This window comes from Peromyscus maniculatus, chromosome 1 (assembly GCF_049852395.1).
Source record: "Peromyscus maniculatus bairdii isolate BWxNUB_F1_BW_parent chromosome 1, HU_Pman_BW_mat_3.1, whole genome shotgun sequence".
Taxonomy (NCBI): Eukaryota; Metazoa; Chordata; class Mammalia; order Rodentia; family Cricetidae; genus Peromyscus; species Peromyscus maniculatus.
Genome location: NC_134852.1, coordinates 15,032,550 through 15,044,602, shown reverse-complemented (window position 1 = coordinate 15,044,602; position 12,053 = coordinate 15,032,550). Strand labels below are relative to the sequence as shown.

Genomic DNA, 12,053 nt, shown 5'->3' with positions numbered 1-12,053 from the left:
ATTAATGATTTAGAAAACTCATGTGTCCGAATGAGCTTAGTTCCACTCTTTGTTGGGATGTCTTTATTACTTCACAATGGGGAATGCCCACATGTATATGTATGTAGACACATTACAGAATTTTTAAAATCCAAGCTAAAGCTGAGTACACTGGGTTGTTCAAGTATGTTACATCCATAAGCTATATTTCGACTTCTGTATTTTTTTGAGGCCTTTCCAACTGAAAAGGGAACGTATCTTGACAGGTTCATCTAATTGAATCGAATATCCCAGAAATCCCTTTTATGTTGTTTGTTTTGTTTTTCAAGAACAGGTTTCTCTGTGTAACCACCCTGGCTGTCCTGGAACTCGCTCTGTAGACCAGGCTGGCCTCAAACTCACAGAGATTCATCTGCCTCTGCCTCTGCTGGCATTAAAGGTGTGTGCCATCACCGCCCGGCTCCTGTTATGTCTTTAAAGATTGACTTATTTTTATGTTATGTGGACGGGTGTTGTACCTGCATGTCTGTGCATCACTCTGCAGTGTAGCGTCCTTGGAGGCTAGAGGAGGCCATAGAGGGCATAGGATCCTGTGGAGCTCTGTGGGTGCTGGGAATTAACCTGGCGCCTCTGCAAGCAAAGGCTTTTTTTATTTATTTAATTTTTTGTTTGAGGCAAGGTCTCTCTCTGGAGTTCCACCTATCCTGGGACACCCTGTGTAGACCAGGCTGGCCTAGAACTCCGAGATCCTCTTCCTTCTGCCTCAGGAGTGCTGGAATAAAAGCCATGCCCTGCCATTAAATCACTGGGTTATCTTTCCTAGAGAAAGAGAGGGGCTGCTGGGGTGGGGGGGTGGGAATGGGGGGAACCAAGTAAACATTTGCCTAGGGCAGTCCACCAGAACTGTCAGTATTATAGAGGAGGGCACCACCTTATGTCCCACCCACAGCTGAACTGCTCAGCTCCCAGCTTGTAACAGCCTCAAGGTAGGGTGGGGCAATAGGATGATCTTCCTGATGATGGCATTATACCCTGCCTTTGCCTCCTAAACACTCATCCCTCTAAGCCCCCTCCTTTTTTTTTTTTTTTTTTTTTTTTTGGTTTGGTTTTTTGAAACAGGGCTTCTCTGTGTAGCTTTGCGCCTTCCCTGGAACTCACTTGGTAGCCCAGGCTGGCCTCGAACTCACAGAGATCCAACTGGCTCTGCCTCCCGAATGCTGGGATTAAAGGCGTGTGCCACCACTGCCTGGCTTTTTTTTTTTTTTTCAAGACAGGATTTCTCTGTGTAGCTTTGGAGCCTGTCCTGGAACTCGCTCGGTAGACCAGGCTGGCCTCGAACTCACAGAGATCTGCCTGGCTCTGCCTCCCAAGTGCTGGGATTAAAGGCGTGTGCTACCACCGCCCGGCTTCTTTCTTTCTTAAAACAAGATCTCTTATATATTCCTGGCTGTCTTGGAACTACCTGTGTAGAACAGGCTTGACTTGAACTTAGAGTTCAAGCCTTCCTCTGCCTCCCAAGTGCTGAGACTAATGGTATGAGCCACGACAATCAGAATCACGTTGAATTTCTTAACTTCTTGCCTCCATCTCTCAAGTGCTGAGGAGATTACAGATATGTACTCCACTAGGGTCAGATTAGTCCCTGTTAGGAATGTGCATTCTAGGTACGAAATCTGGGGCATTCTGGGCAGGAAATCCATCAAGTGAGCCCCATTCCCAGCTCTTTCTAATGTAGCATAAGCTGCCCTAGAACTTGCTATATAGACTTCTCCTCAGTGCTGGGATTACAAGTGTAAATTCTGCTTCCATCGAATTTTGGAAGGTTCTAGGGCCTTAAGGACATTCACCAGTAATTGTGGTCAGCCGCCACAAGGTGGCGCTCGTAGGGCATTGACTGAAACAGTTCGAGCAAGACTAGGGAACCTGACCTTTTTTGGCAGTTGTGGCTCTAATGAATTTCAGCCCAAGGATACAAGGGTAGATGGACATCAGATTGCACTCGCGGATCACGGGTCACGAGGCCAGCACAGCGGCAGGCCTGGAGAGCAAAGGCCTTGGGATTAGAGTTCACATCCTGGCTCCATCTCACACTAGCTTGCTTGCCATTGAGGGGAGGGCTTTTGGCCTCTGAGCATGCCCGTTCGGCACAGCGTAACAATTCTACTTAATAATGATGTTACTCGAGAAACTTCTAGGAGAGATTTTACATGTTCTCACCATGTAGAAGCGATGGCTTTGTCAATAGCTTGACACAGCATCCATGCTGTGAGCTGTAAATAGATAAAATTTTTCATCTTATTTTTTTTTTAATTTTACATTTATTTCATGTGCATTGGTGTTTTGCCCACAGGTATGTCTGTGTGATGGTGTCAGATCCTCTGGAAGTGGAGTTACAGACTGTTGTGAGCTGCCACATGGTTGCCGGGAATTGAACCTGGACCCTCTGGAAGAGCAGACAGTGGTCTTAACCACTGAGCCATCTCTCCAGCCCCAAAATATTTTTATAGTTTAACTTCAAAAAGAAAGCTGGTCAAGGTAGCACACCCCTGTATCCCAGCACTTATGAGGTTGAGGGGGGGGGGTTGAGTCTGGAGAGATGGCTCAGCGGTTGGCGGCACTGATTGCTCTTCCAGAGAACCTGGGTTCAATGCCCAGCACCCACATGGCAGCTCATAGCTGCCTGTAACTCCGGTTCTGGGGGACCCAACGCCCTCACTGGTTTACATAATGGGTTCCATGCTAGCACAGTGCTACGTGGTTAGACCTTGTCTCAAAACAAAACAAAACCCAAACAAACAAACAAACAAACAAAATAACACAAGCTATAGGAGACCCTTCCTCAAATAACTAAAATAAAGTTAGAACGTAGCTCACGGTTACAGCCCTTCCTTCTAGAGCTAGGCCCAAGTCCTGTGTTCAATTCCCAGTCCTGCAGAAACCAAAGCTAGAACAAAAAATTGTTTTCATTGAGTCTATCCAATGCCAGCAATCATGCCAAGGCCTGTGGGTTTTGAACTCCATCCTCTAAGACTTTATGTTCTGGTGGTGAACAGATGACAAGACAGAGAGGTGAGGTGTGCAGTATGCTGGTGTCGAACACAAGGAAGTCGGTGCTCTAAGCCAAAAACACTGGGAAACTCTCACGGTGGAGCACCACAGGCTTGTCGGAATAAGAAAGAAGCCACAAAATAGGTAACTGTAAGAGTGCATGGGGGGGTGCCACTTAAGATTTAGGGTTTGTGTGAAGTGATTGGGGGGGGGTGTTTGTTTGTTTTTTATTTTAGTTTTTGTTTTGTGCTACTTTGTTTTTCGAGACAGGGTTTCTCTGTGTAGCCCTGCTTGTCCTGGAACTCTCTTTGTAGACCAGGCTGGCCTTGAACTCACAGAGATCTGCCTGCCTCTGCTTCCCATTGTTTTTTTGTTTGCTTGCTTGCTTGCTTGCTTGCTTTGTTTTTTGAACCAGGCTTCATTCTAGATTGGCTGTGGTAAGCAAGCGTGGACTATGTCAAGCTATGTCTTTAAAAACCCCAAATATCTGGGCATGGTGGTACATAGTGCATTCCAGAGGCAGAGGAAGGGCAGATCTCAGAGTTTGAGGCTAGCTGGTCTCCGGGGTGATACCTTGCCTCAAAACAAGATCATCAGCAACAAAAACAGCACCCCAAACCCCCAAACCTAATAACAGTAATGATGATGATAATCTACAAATAAAGAGAACACGGAATTATAACACAAAATGCTTCATTTCTTCATTAAAACCGTATCAAAGAAATCGGCTCTCTAAACTATCCCATCGAACACACATTTTGTGCCAGACACCGCTAAACACTTCTCAAGACTTCAGTTGCCAGGCATGGTGGCACACACCTGCAAATTTCAGCACTGGCAGGCTGAGGTAAGAGGATCTAAAGAGTTCAAAGCCAGCCCGGGCCACATAGTTCCAGGCCAATCTTGGCTCCCGAAGGGACCCTCACCCTCCCAAGCAATAAAGCCTGCAGACTATAAAATTCAGTGTTGTCAGCTCTCAAGCTTTGGAAGAAAATGAAGGCCACCATCAAGGGGAAATCTGCAGAGCGGACGGCTCTTGAGACAGTCGTGATTTTAAACAGACCTCTCAGAAGACTGTCCACATTGTTCTGTGTCTAAGCGAGACCTTTTCCCGTCCTTAATTACACAGGGAGGTATATAATTCTCAGAACGGAGCCTGGCCTTTAGCTGGGCGGAAAATTCCATTGCTGATGGGAGAACTGAGCTTTCCTCTCTGGCTGCCGGGGAAATGGTAAACACCTCATGGCTTCCTTCCCTCCCCAAGCCTTGGCTCTCTGTTTGCACAGCATGATTCACTGACAGTGACCGTGTTTGTCTCCATTCCCACGGCCTCTAATCTAGTCCACTCCGCCGCCATGTAAGCCCTCGGGTGGGCAAAGTACCATCTTTAAAATTGTTTTAGAATCGTATTTATTCTCATCACACGTTTTAGCTCATGGGCAGTGGCCATCTTAGGGAGAGCAGAGGACTGCTTGCAGGAGTCGGCTCTCTCCTGCCACCATGTGGGTCCCTTTGGTAATAGGTGCTTTTCCCTCACTGTGTTATCTCCCTAGACCTCCTTAATCTCTCCTTCCCGTCCCCAAGCTTTCCCATCTGAGCACATGTCAGTATGATCCACAAAGTTGCTCAGGATGAAAACCTAGGTGAGGGGTTGGGGATTTAGTTCAGCGGTGGAGCGCTTGCCTAGCAAGCGCAAGGTCCTGGGTTCGGCCCTCAGCTCCGAGAGAAAAAAAAAAAAGAAGAAAACCTAGGTGAGATTCCCCCTTTGTTCCCACCCCCTGCGGGACTTGTGCATCGCAGGCATCTCTACCCACTGAACCATCTCACCATCCCTCTGACTGAAAATTCTGTGTCTTTGTCCAATCTCCCCAACCCCCATCACTCCCAACCCCAGGCTCTGGTAACCATCATTCATCTGCTCCTATGGTTCCAGGTTTTTAGATAGCGCCAGCAAGTGAGATCATGTCATTTAGCCCTCTGCATCTGGCTAACTTCACCTAGCTGCATGATGTCCTTCAGCGTCACCCGTGTTGTCAAAAATGAAAGGATTTGGAAAAGTTATGTCTTTGGAAACTGCACTCAGTGCTTAAGTTTTTCCAGACCGGTGAGTGGTCTCTTCCAAATGCGAATGTGTCCCAAGGGTGATGGAGGCAGGGAGTTTGGGAGGTTAAAGTTATCCTTAACTAGATTTCGAACTCGGCGCCAGCCTGCATGCACTCCCTGAGACCCTGCCTCAACGAGAAAAATAATGTAAAATGTAGGCCCAAGTGAAACGGGTCGGGCACCTGCAGCCAAGCCCAATGGCTTCAGTTTGATCCCCAGGACCCACACTGTGGAAGGACAGAAGTTATCCTCTACCCTCATTCATGCACACACACACACACACACACACACACACACACACACACAAACACACACAATCACCCCAAATAAAGAACGTGTAATAATTTTTTAAAATGCAAGAGCAACCATTTCTTTTTCCAGATTAAAAACCCTACCTACCATCGTCAGAACCCGCCCCCCCCCCCCCCAAACGCCGGTTATAAGAAGGCACACTCAGAGCTCAGATCCTGGTTTTGACATATTGTTCTATCCTGCCAGGGACCTGGGACTCTGTGCGTAATTAGCTGATTGCAGGTCAGGGCAGGGGAAACAAGAGACTAAAATGTCTCATTGTGTCTGGAAAGCATGGGAGGATTTTTGTGTTTTGTTTTGTTTTCATGTCAAGAAGCTTGACAAGATCCAGAGTCAAAAGTGGAGCAGTCCTGGAGAAGATAAATTCTGAAAGTAGCAAGTTATAAACAAGCCCTTAATTAAGTTAAAACGCACCCAAAAATCAGCATGGAATCAATTAAGGTGGGATCAAGGAAAGAGCAGGCTTAGAGAAGAATTTAAACAGAGATGAGAAAGCCATCTCTTGACAGCTCTCATGGAGAAACTATCTCAAGAAAGAGTCCATGCTACTAAGCCTGGGCTTGTGGGGCCGGTGGGATGGCCCAGTGGGCAGAGGCACTTCAGCCACGTTTGAAGACGTAAGTTTGAGAGGTCCCTCATAGTGGAAGGGAAAGGACTGACTCCCGTAAGTGGTCCTCTGGTCTCCACATGTGGCCTATGGCATGAGCCTGTCCGCTCACACACACACAAACAAAAGTAAGATTCTAAAACATAAAACATTTTTGGAGAGTTTCATCGTGAGATCATTTTCACCGTCCTCCCCCCAACTTTTCCAGATCCATCATCTACCGTACCCTTCCTAACTTTAAATTGTGTGTGTGTGTGTGTGTGTGTGTGTGTGTGTGTGTGTGAGAGAGAGAGAGGGGGGGGGAGGGAGAGAAAGAGAGAGAGAGAGAGAGAGAGAGAGAGAGAGAGAGAGAGAGAGAGAAAGAAAGAAAGAAAGAAAGAAAGAAAGAAAGAAAGAAAGAAAGAAAGAAAGAAAGAAAGAAAGAAAGAAAGAAAGAAGGAAAGAACCAGTAGAGGGAGGGAGAGAGAGAGGGAGGGAAGGAGGGAGGGAGGGAGGGAGGGAGGGAGGGAGGGAGGGAAGGGAGGGAGGGAGGGAGGGAGGGAAGATGAACTGAGAAAGAAAAGACATGTTTGCACCAAGATGAAAATCTTTGAGAATCAGGAAGTGTCAGGCAAAAATAGGCTGAGGAATATTCTACAGACTCCTCTGTGTTCTTCAGAAATGTCAACATCTTTAATCCTAGCACTTGGGAGGCTGATGCAGGGGAATCTTTGTGAATTTCAGGCCAGCCAGATCTACATAACGAATTCCAGGCCAGCTAAGGTTACATAGTGGGACCCTTTCTCAAGTGTGTCAACGTCTGGACATTGAGATGGCTTAGCACGTCAAGGCACTTGCTGGGAAGGCCTGCCAGCCTGAGTTCAATCCTGAGACTTGAGGAAAGGTGGAAGAAAAGAACGTATACCATAAACTCATCTTCTGGCTACCACACACATGCCTTGATATATGTGACCCCCTCCGCCATTCACACACACACAGTGTATATTTCTCAATTTACTTTTATTTCATGTGCATTGGTGTTTTGCCTGCATGTATGTCTGTGTAAGGGTGTTGGATCCCCAGGAACTGGAGTTACAGACAGTTGTGAGATGCCTTGTGGTGCTGGGAATTGAACCCAGGTCCTCTGGAAAAGCAGCCAGGGCTCTTAACCACTGAACCTTCTCTCCAGGCCCCAATAATTTTTTTTTTTAGTTTAAATGTTAGTATTGTGAAAAGGTAAGGAAGGAATCATTACAGGCTAATGAAAATCAAGAAATAAGACGACACAGTGCAATCCTGATGTGACACGAAGGTCAGGGAAAAAATGACAGGCGGTAAATTGTTGGGGAGATTGACTTGTGAGTATGGACTGCATATTAACTAGCTACTGGAACGCAGTAGCATTAAATTTACTTTTGCTTGTTTAAAAAGGATTTTTAAAAAATTATGTGTAACCATCTGTAATAATAAGATCTGGTGCCCTCTTCTGGAGGTCAGGCATACTTGCAGGCAGAATACTGTATACATAATAAATAAAATAAAATAAAATAAAATTATGTGTATCTCTGCATCTACATGTATGTAGTGTGTATGAGTATGTGCATGTAGGTGCCTGTGGAGGCCGGAAGAGAGTATCAGGTTCCCCTGGAGCTGACAATAAACCCTATGGGAGCAGGCAGTAACCTCCATAGGAGTTGAGAACCAAAAGCAGGTCCTCTGGAACAGCATCAAGTGCTCTTAACTGCTGAGCCATTTCTGCAGCCTCTGTTTTTATTATTGATTGATTGATTGATTGATTGATTGAGATCTGTCTGCCTTCTGCCTCTTGAGTGATGGGATTAAAGGCATGGGACATCATGCCAGGCTCTATTTTTTTTGTTTACTTATTTATATTGCTGTTGTTTTAAATTTATTTTTTATTTTAAGTTCATTGGTATTTTGCCTGTATGTATGTCTGTGTGAGGGTGTCAGATCCCCTGGAGCTGGAGTTACAGACAGGTGTGAGATGCCATGTGGGTGCTGGGAATTGAACCCAGGTCCTCTGGAAGAGTAGCCAGTGCTCTTAACCTCTGAGCAATCTCTACAGCCCCCCCTTTTTTTTTTTACTTTTTGAAACAGGGTTCTGTGTATTGTAGGCTCTCCTCAAACCTATTAATATAGCGAAGGATGACTTTGAACTTTCTCCAGATGTGGAGTTCTAGGCTTACAGCTGTATGCCACCACACCCTGCTTATGCTGTGCTGGGAATTGAACCCAAGGGCTTCATACAAGCTAGGTAAGCAGTCTAGCAACTGAGCTACACTCCCAGTGCCAAAGAAGTTTTAATATATGAATTTAATGGGAACCAAACACACACATACGCATAAATAAATAAATCTTTTTAGGGGCTGGAAAGATGGCTCAGAGGTAAAGAGCACTTACTGCTCTTGCAGAGGACCCGGGTTTGATTTCCAGTATCCACATCAGTTGGTCCTCTGGCTTCCAAGGGAACCTGTATGCATGGCATGTGCTTTAACACTCTCTCTCTCTCTCTCTCTCTCTCTCTCTCTCTCTCTCTCTCTCTCTCTCTCTCTCACACACACACACACACACACACACACACAGACACACACACACACATTCATACATATATTGAGTTTGGGGGATTGGAATTCTTTTAAGATATTTTATTTTGCGTGTGTGTGTGTGTGTGTGTGTGTGTGTGTATTAGAAGTTTTTTGGCCACTTTACTTTGAAAGATATTGGGGTTTTCTCCAATCATTTGCCGCTACAGGATATGCTAAGGAAGAGAAACAATTATGGCAGTGGTTCTCAACCTTCCTGATGCTGCGACCCTTTAATACAGTTCCTCATGTTGTGACCCTCCCCAACCATCAAATGATTTCTTCGCTACTTCATAACTGTAATCTTGATACTGTTATGAATCATAATGTAGGAACTGGAGAGACAGTTCAGCGGTCAAGAGCACTGAGGTCCTGAGTTCAATTCCCAGCAACCACATGGTGGCTCACAACCATCTGTAGTGAGATCTGGTGCCCTCTTCTGGCCAGCAGGCATACATGCAGGCAGAACACTATACATAATAAATAAGTAAATCTTTAAAAAATGAATTATAATGTAAATGTGGGATATGCTGGATATCTGATATGGGACCCCTGTGAAAGGGCCATTTGACCCCCAAAGGTGTTGTGACCCACAGGTTGAGAACGGCTGAATTAAATGCTGGCAAGCAGCAGTACAGCTCAGTAGTGGAATGCTTGCCTAGCACATAGGAGGTTCTCATTTCTCTAGCCCTAAAAGAAGAGTTTGAATGTAAGGTGTCCCATGTTGGAGCACTTGATCCCAGCTGGTGATGGGGTTTTGGGAAGTTGGGGAACAGGAGCCTCACTGGTAGAAAAGTAGGTCACTGGTTTGGTTGGGCCTCACTGGGATACCCAGCCTGGCTACAGTCTGCTCTCTTTAATTCCTCATTGGCACCATTTGGAGAAGTATTCCTAGACTCTGGCTGCCACCGGGTCATCTCTGCCTTGATGGACTGAGATCTTCTGAAAATACGGGTCAAAGTAAACCCTGCTCCAACCCCAAGTTCTTATTGTCAAGCATTTTGTCACATTGAGAAAAAAAAAAACTAATATAATTGATAAAATTTCACATTTACACACAACCAACCACAAGGAATAAGGAGGGTTGCCCAGGCTAGCTCCAACTCCCTATACCCTGCTTCACAGATCTGTCACAGTATCACATATATCAATCATTATATATATATATATATATATATATATATATATGAATTGTGATATCTATATATCTATATCTATAAATATCATGAAGGTTTTTTGAGACAGTTCTGGATGTCCTGTTACTCTCTACATAGACCAGGCTGGCCTTGAACTCACAGATAGCCAACTGCCTCTAACTCCTGAGTGCTAGTCTTAAAGGTATGTACCACCAGGCCCAGCATAATCTTAATTCTTTGAAAACAAAATCTCTGTGGGGCTGGAGAGATGGCTCAATGGTTAAGAGCATTGACTGCCTTTCCAGAGGACTGGGCTTCAGTTCCTAGCAACCACACTGCAGTTCACTCTGTCTGTAACTCCAGTTCCAGGGGACCTGATGCCTTCTCCTAGCCCCCTCAGGCAGTACATACGTACAATGCACAGATAAACATATGGGCAAATCTCTATACACATAAAATAAAAACAAATCTTTAAAAATAAACCAATGAAACAGTGTGTATGTGCTCGTATGTGTTGGTCAGAGGACAACCGTGGGTGCTGGTCCCTGCCTTCCACCTTATTTGGGGTGGGGGTCTTTTCTGCACTGCTACCTATGCCCAGCTAGCTGTGAACTTCCTAGGACTCACCTGTCTCTACCCCCATCTCACTGTAGGAGCATTGGGATTTACAGATTTGTAAAGCCGCATCTGCCTTTATATGGGTACTGAGGATCTTAACTCAGGTCCTCGCACTTATATAGCCAGCACTTTGCCCACTGAGCCTCCGGGTCCATTCTACTCAGCGTCGCATCAACTTTCCCTGAAGAGAAACACATTAAGCTTATTTGCCCTGCAGTCTTTGCTCTAGGCCTCCACCATCTACTCAGAACCATGATATTTTGGAGACACAATGGTCCATGCTTTCACAAAGGTAATTTTTTTTTTCACCTTGGTTTTTCGAGACAGGGTTTCTCTGTGCAGTTTTGGTGCCTCTCCTGGATCTCGCTCTGTAGACCAGGATGGCCTCGAACTCACAAAGATCCGCCTGGCTCTGCCTCCCAAGTGCTGGGATTAAAGGCGTGCGCCACCACCGCCCGGCAAGAAAGTAATCTTGTGATGCAGCCCATACCTAGTAGATAAAAACAGTTTGGACTGTTTTCATGAGTAATGGAAATGGAACGTTTGCTTAAGCAGATGTTCCTTGGTTCTTTCTCATGGACCATCTGCCTCCTGTCCTGAGACTGGTGGAGAGTTGCCCCCCCCCCCATCCAAGGTCATATTGGAAAGCACCCATCTTCAGGTCTTTGCATTGTGCCTCCTGTCTCTAATTCAAAAAGGACCTAGAGGTCTTTAGCACCTAAGTAAGGGCTTGAGTGGCCCAGTGTGAGGCGGGGAGAAGGGAATTGAGGACTTATTGATGTGCTTATTATTATTATTATTATTATTATTATTATTATTATTTTAAATAGAATATCTTTTATTTATTCTTTGACAATTTTCATACAAGGAAACAATTACAGCATCCCGATGCCATTGGTTTCTGAACTCACAGTTCCAGACAACCTACGCCCACCATTGCCCTCACCCAGTGCTGACCATGGAAGAAGTATCGTTCGAGTCGTTAAGCTGGGGTTGTGTCTTTGCTTTTGTCCACTTCCTGTTAGTTCTTCCAGGTGGTTGGGGAACTCGTGGGTTGCACCAAAACAAGAGCCGATATCAAAGCTAGAGAGAAAAGATAAAGAGGGTCACTTAAGACTGATTAAGGGAACAATCCATCACAGGGCCATTAACATTCTAAACACATGCATCCCGAACACAGGTGCACCCAATTTTATAAAACAAATGCTATTAGATGCAAAGCCATAGATAAGCCCTAGTCCAAAAGCAGTAGGGGGACTTCAATACCCTACTCTCAACAATTGATAAGTCTTCCCAACCTCCCCCCCCAAAATCCCAGAAAATATGGGGAAATACAAAAGAGCCTGATGTCTTTTGAAACAGGAATAAATAGAACTCTCACGCTTTTTATTCTCTGGGAGAGCTATTGGACTCCTTTTGCAGAGCGGTGTTTCATTTCTTATAGCAAAGAGGTTTTGAAATTGCATTCAAGTGCCTAATAACCTCCTTGGCACATAAAGGAAGTCCTCCATCAGCCACACACACAAAAAAAGGAAGGACAAAATGTACTGAATGGTGAACATGGAGACAACATAATGAGGCTTTCTCCCGCACCTGCGGCAGCTGCCCACCAAGAACCCATGACTTTCATCTGAGCCAGCAGCCTGCCTGGCTAGATTTTTGCCCCCC

General features: G+C 45.4%; 1 protein-coding gene across 3 annotated transcripts in view; it reads right to left on the bottom strand.

Annotated features, from left to right (window-relative positions):
* The window catches only part of LOC102918017 (ubiquitin carboxyl-terminal hydrolase 29-like), a 228,616-nt gene that overhangs the window by 25,309 nt on the left and 191,254 nt on the right, over positions 1 to 12,053 (bottom strand). For 2 of the 3 annotated variants that reach the window (XR_013050770.1, XM_042270748.2), the window contains exon 3: positions 11,343 to 11,468. The exons of the other annotated variant lie outside the window; for it this stretch is intronic. The gene's annotated coding sequence lies outside the window, so the exon portion shown is untranslated. The remainder of the gene's footprint in view (positions 1 to 11,342; positions 11,469 to 12,053) is intronic. 3 annotated transcript variants of the gene reach the window in all.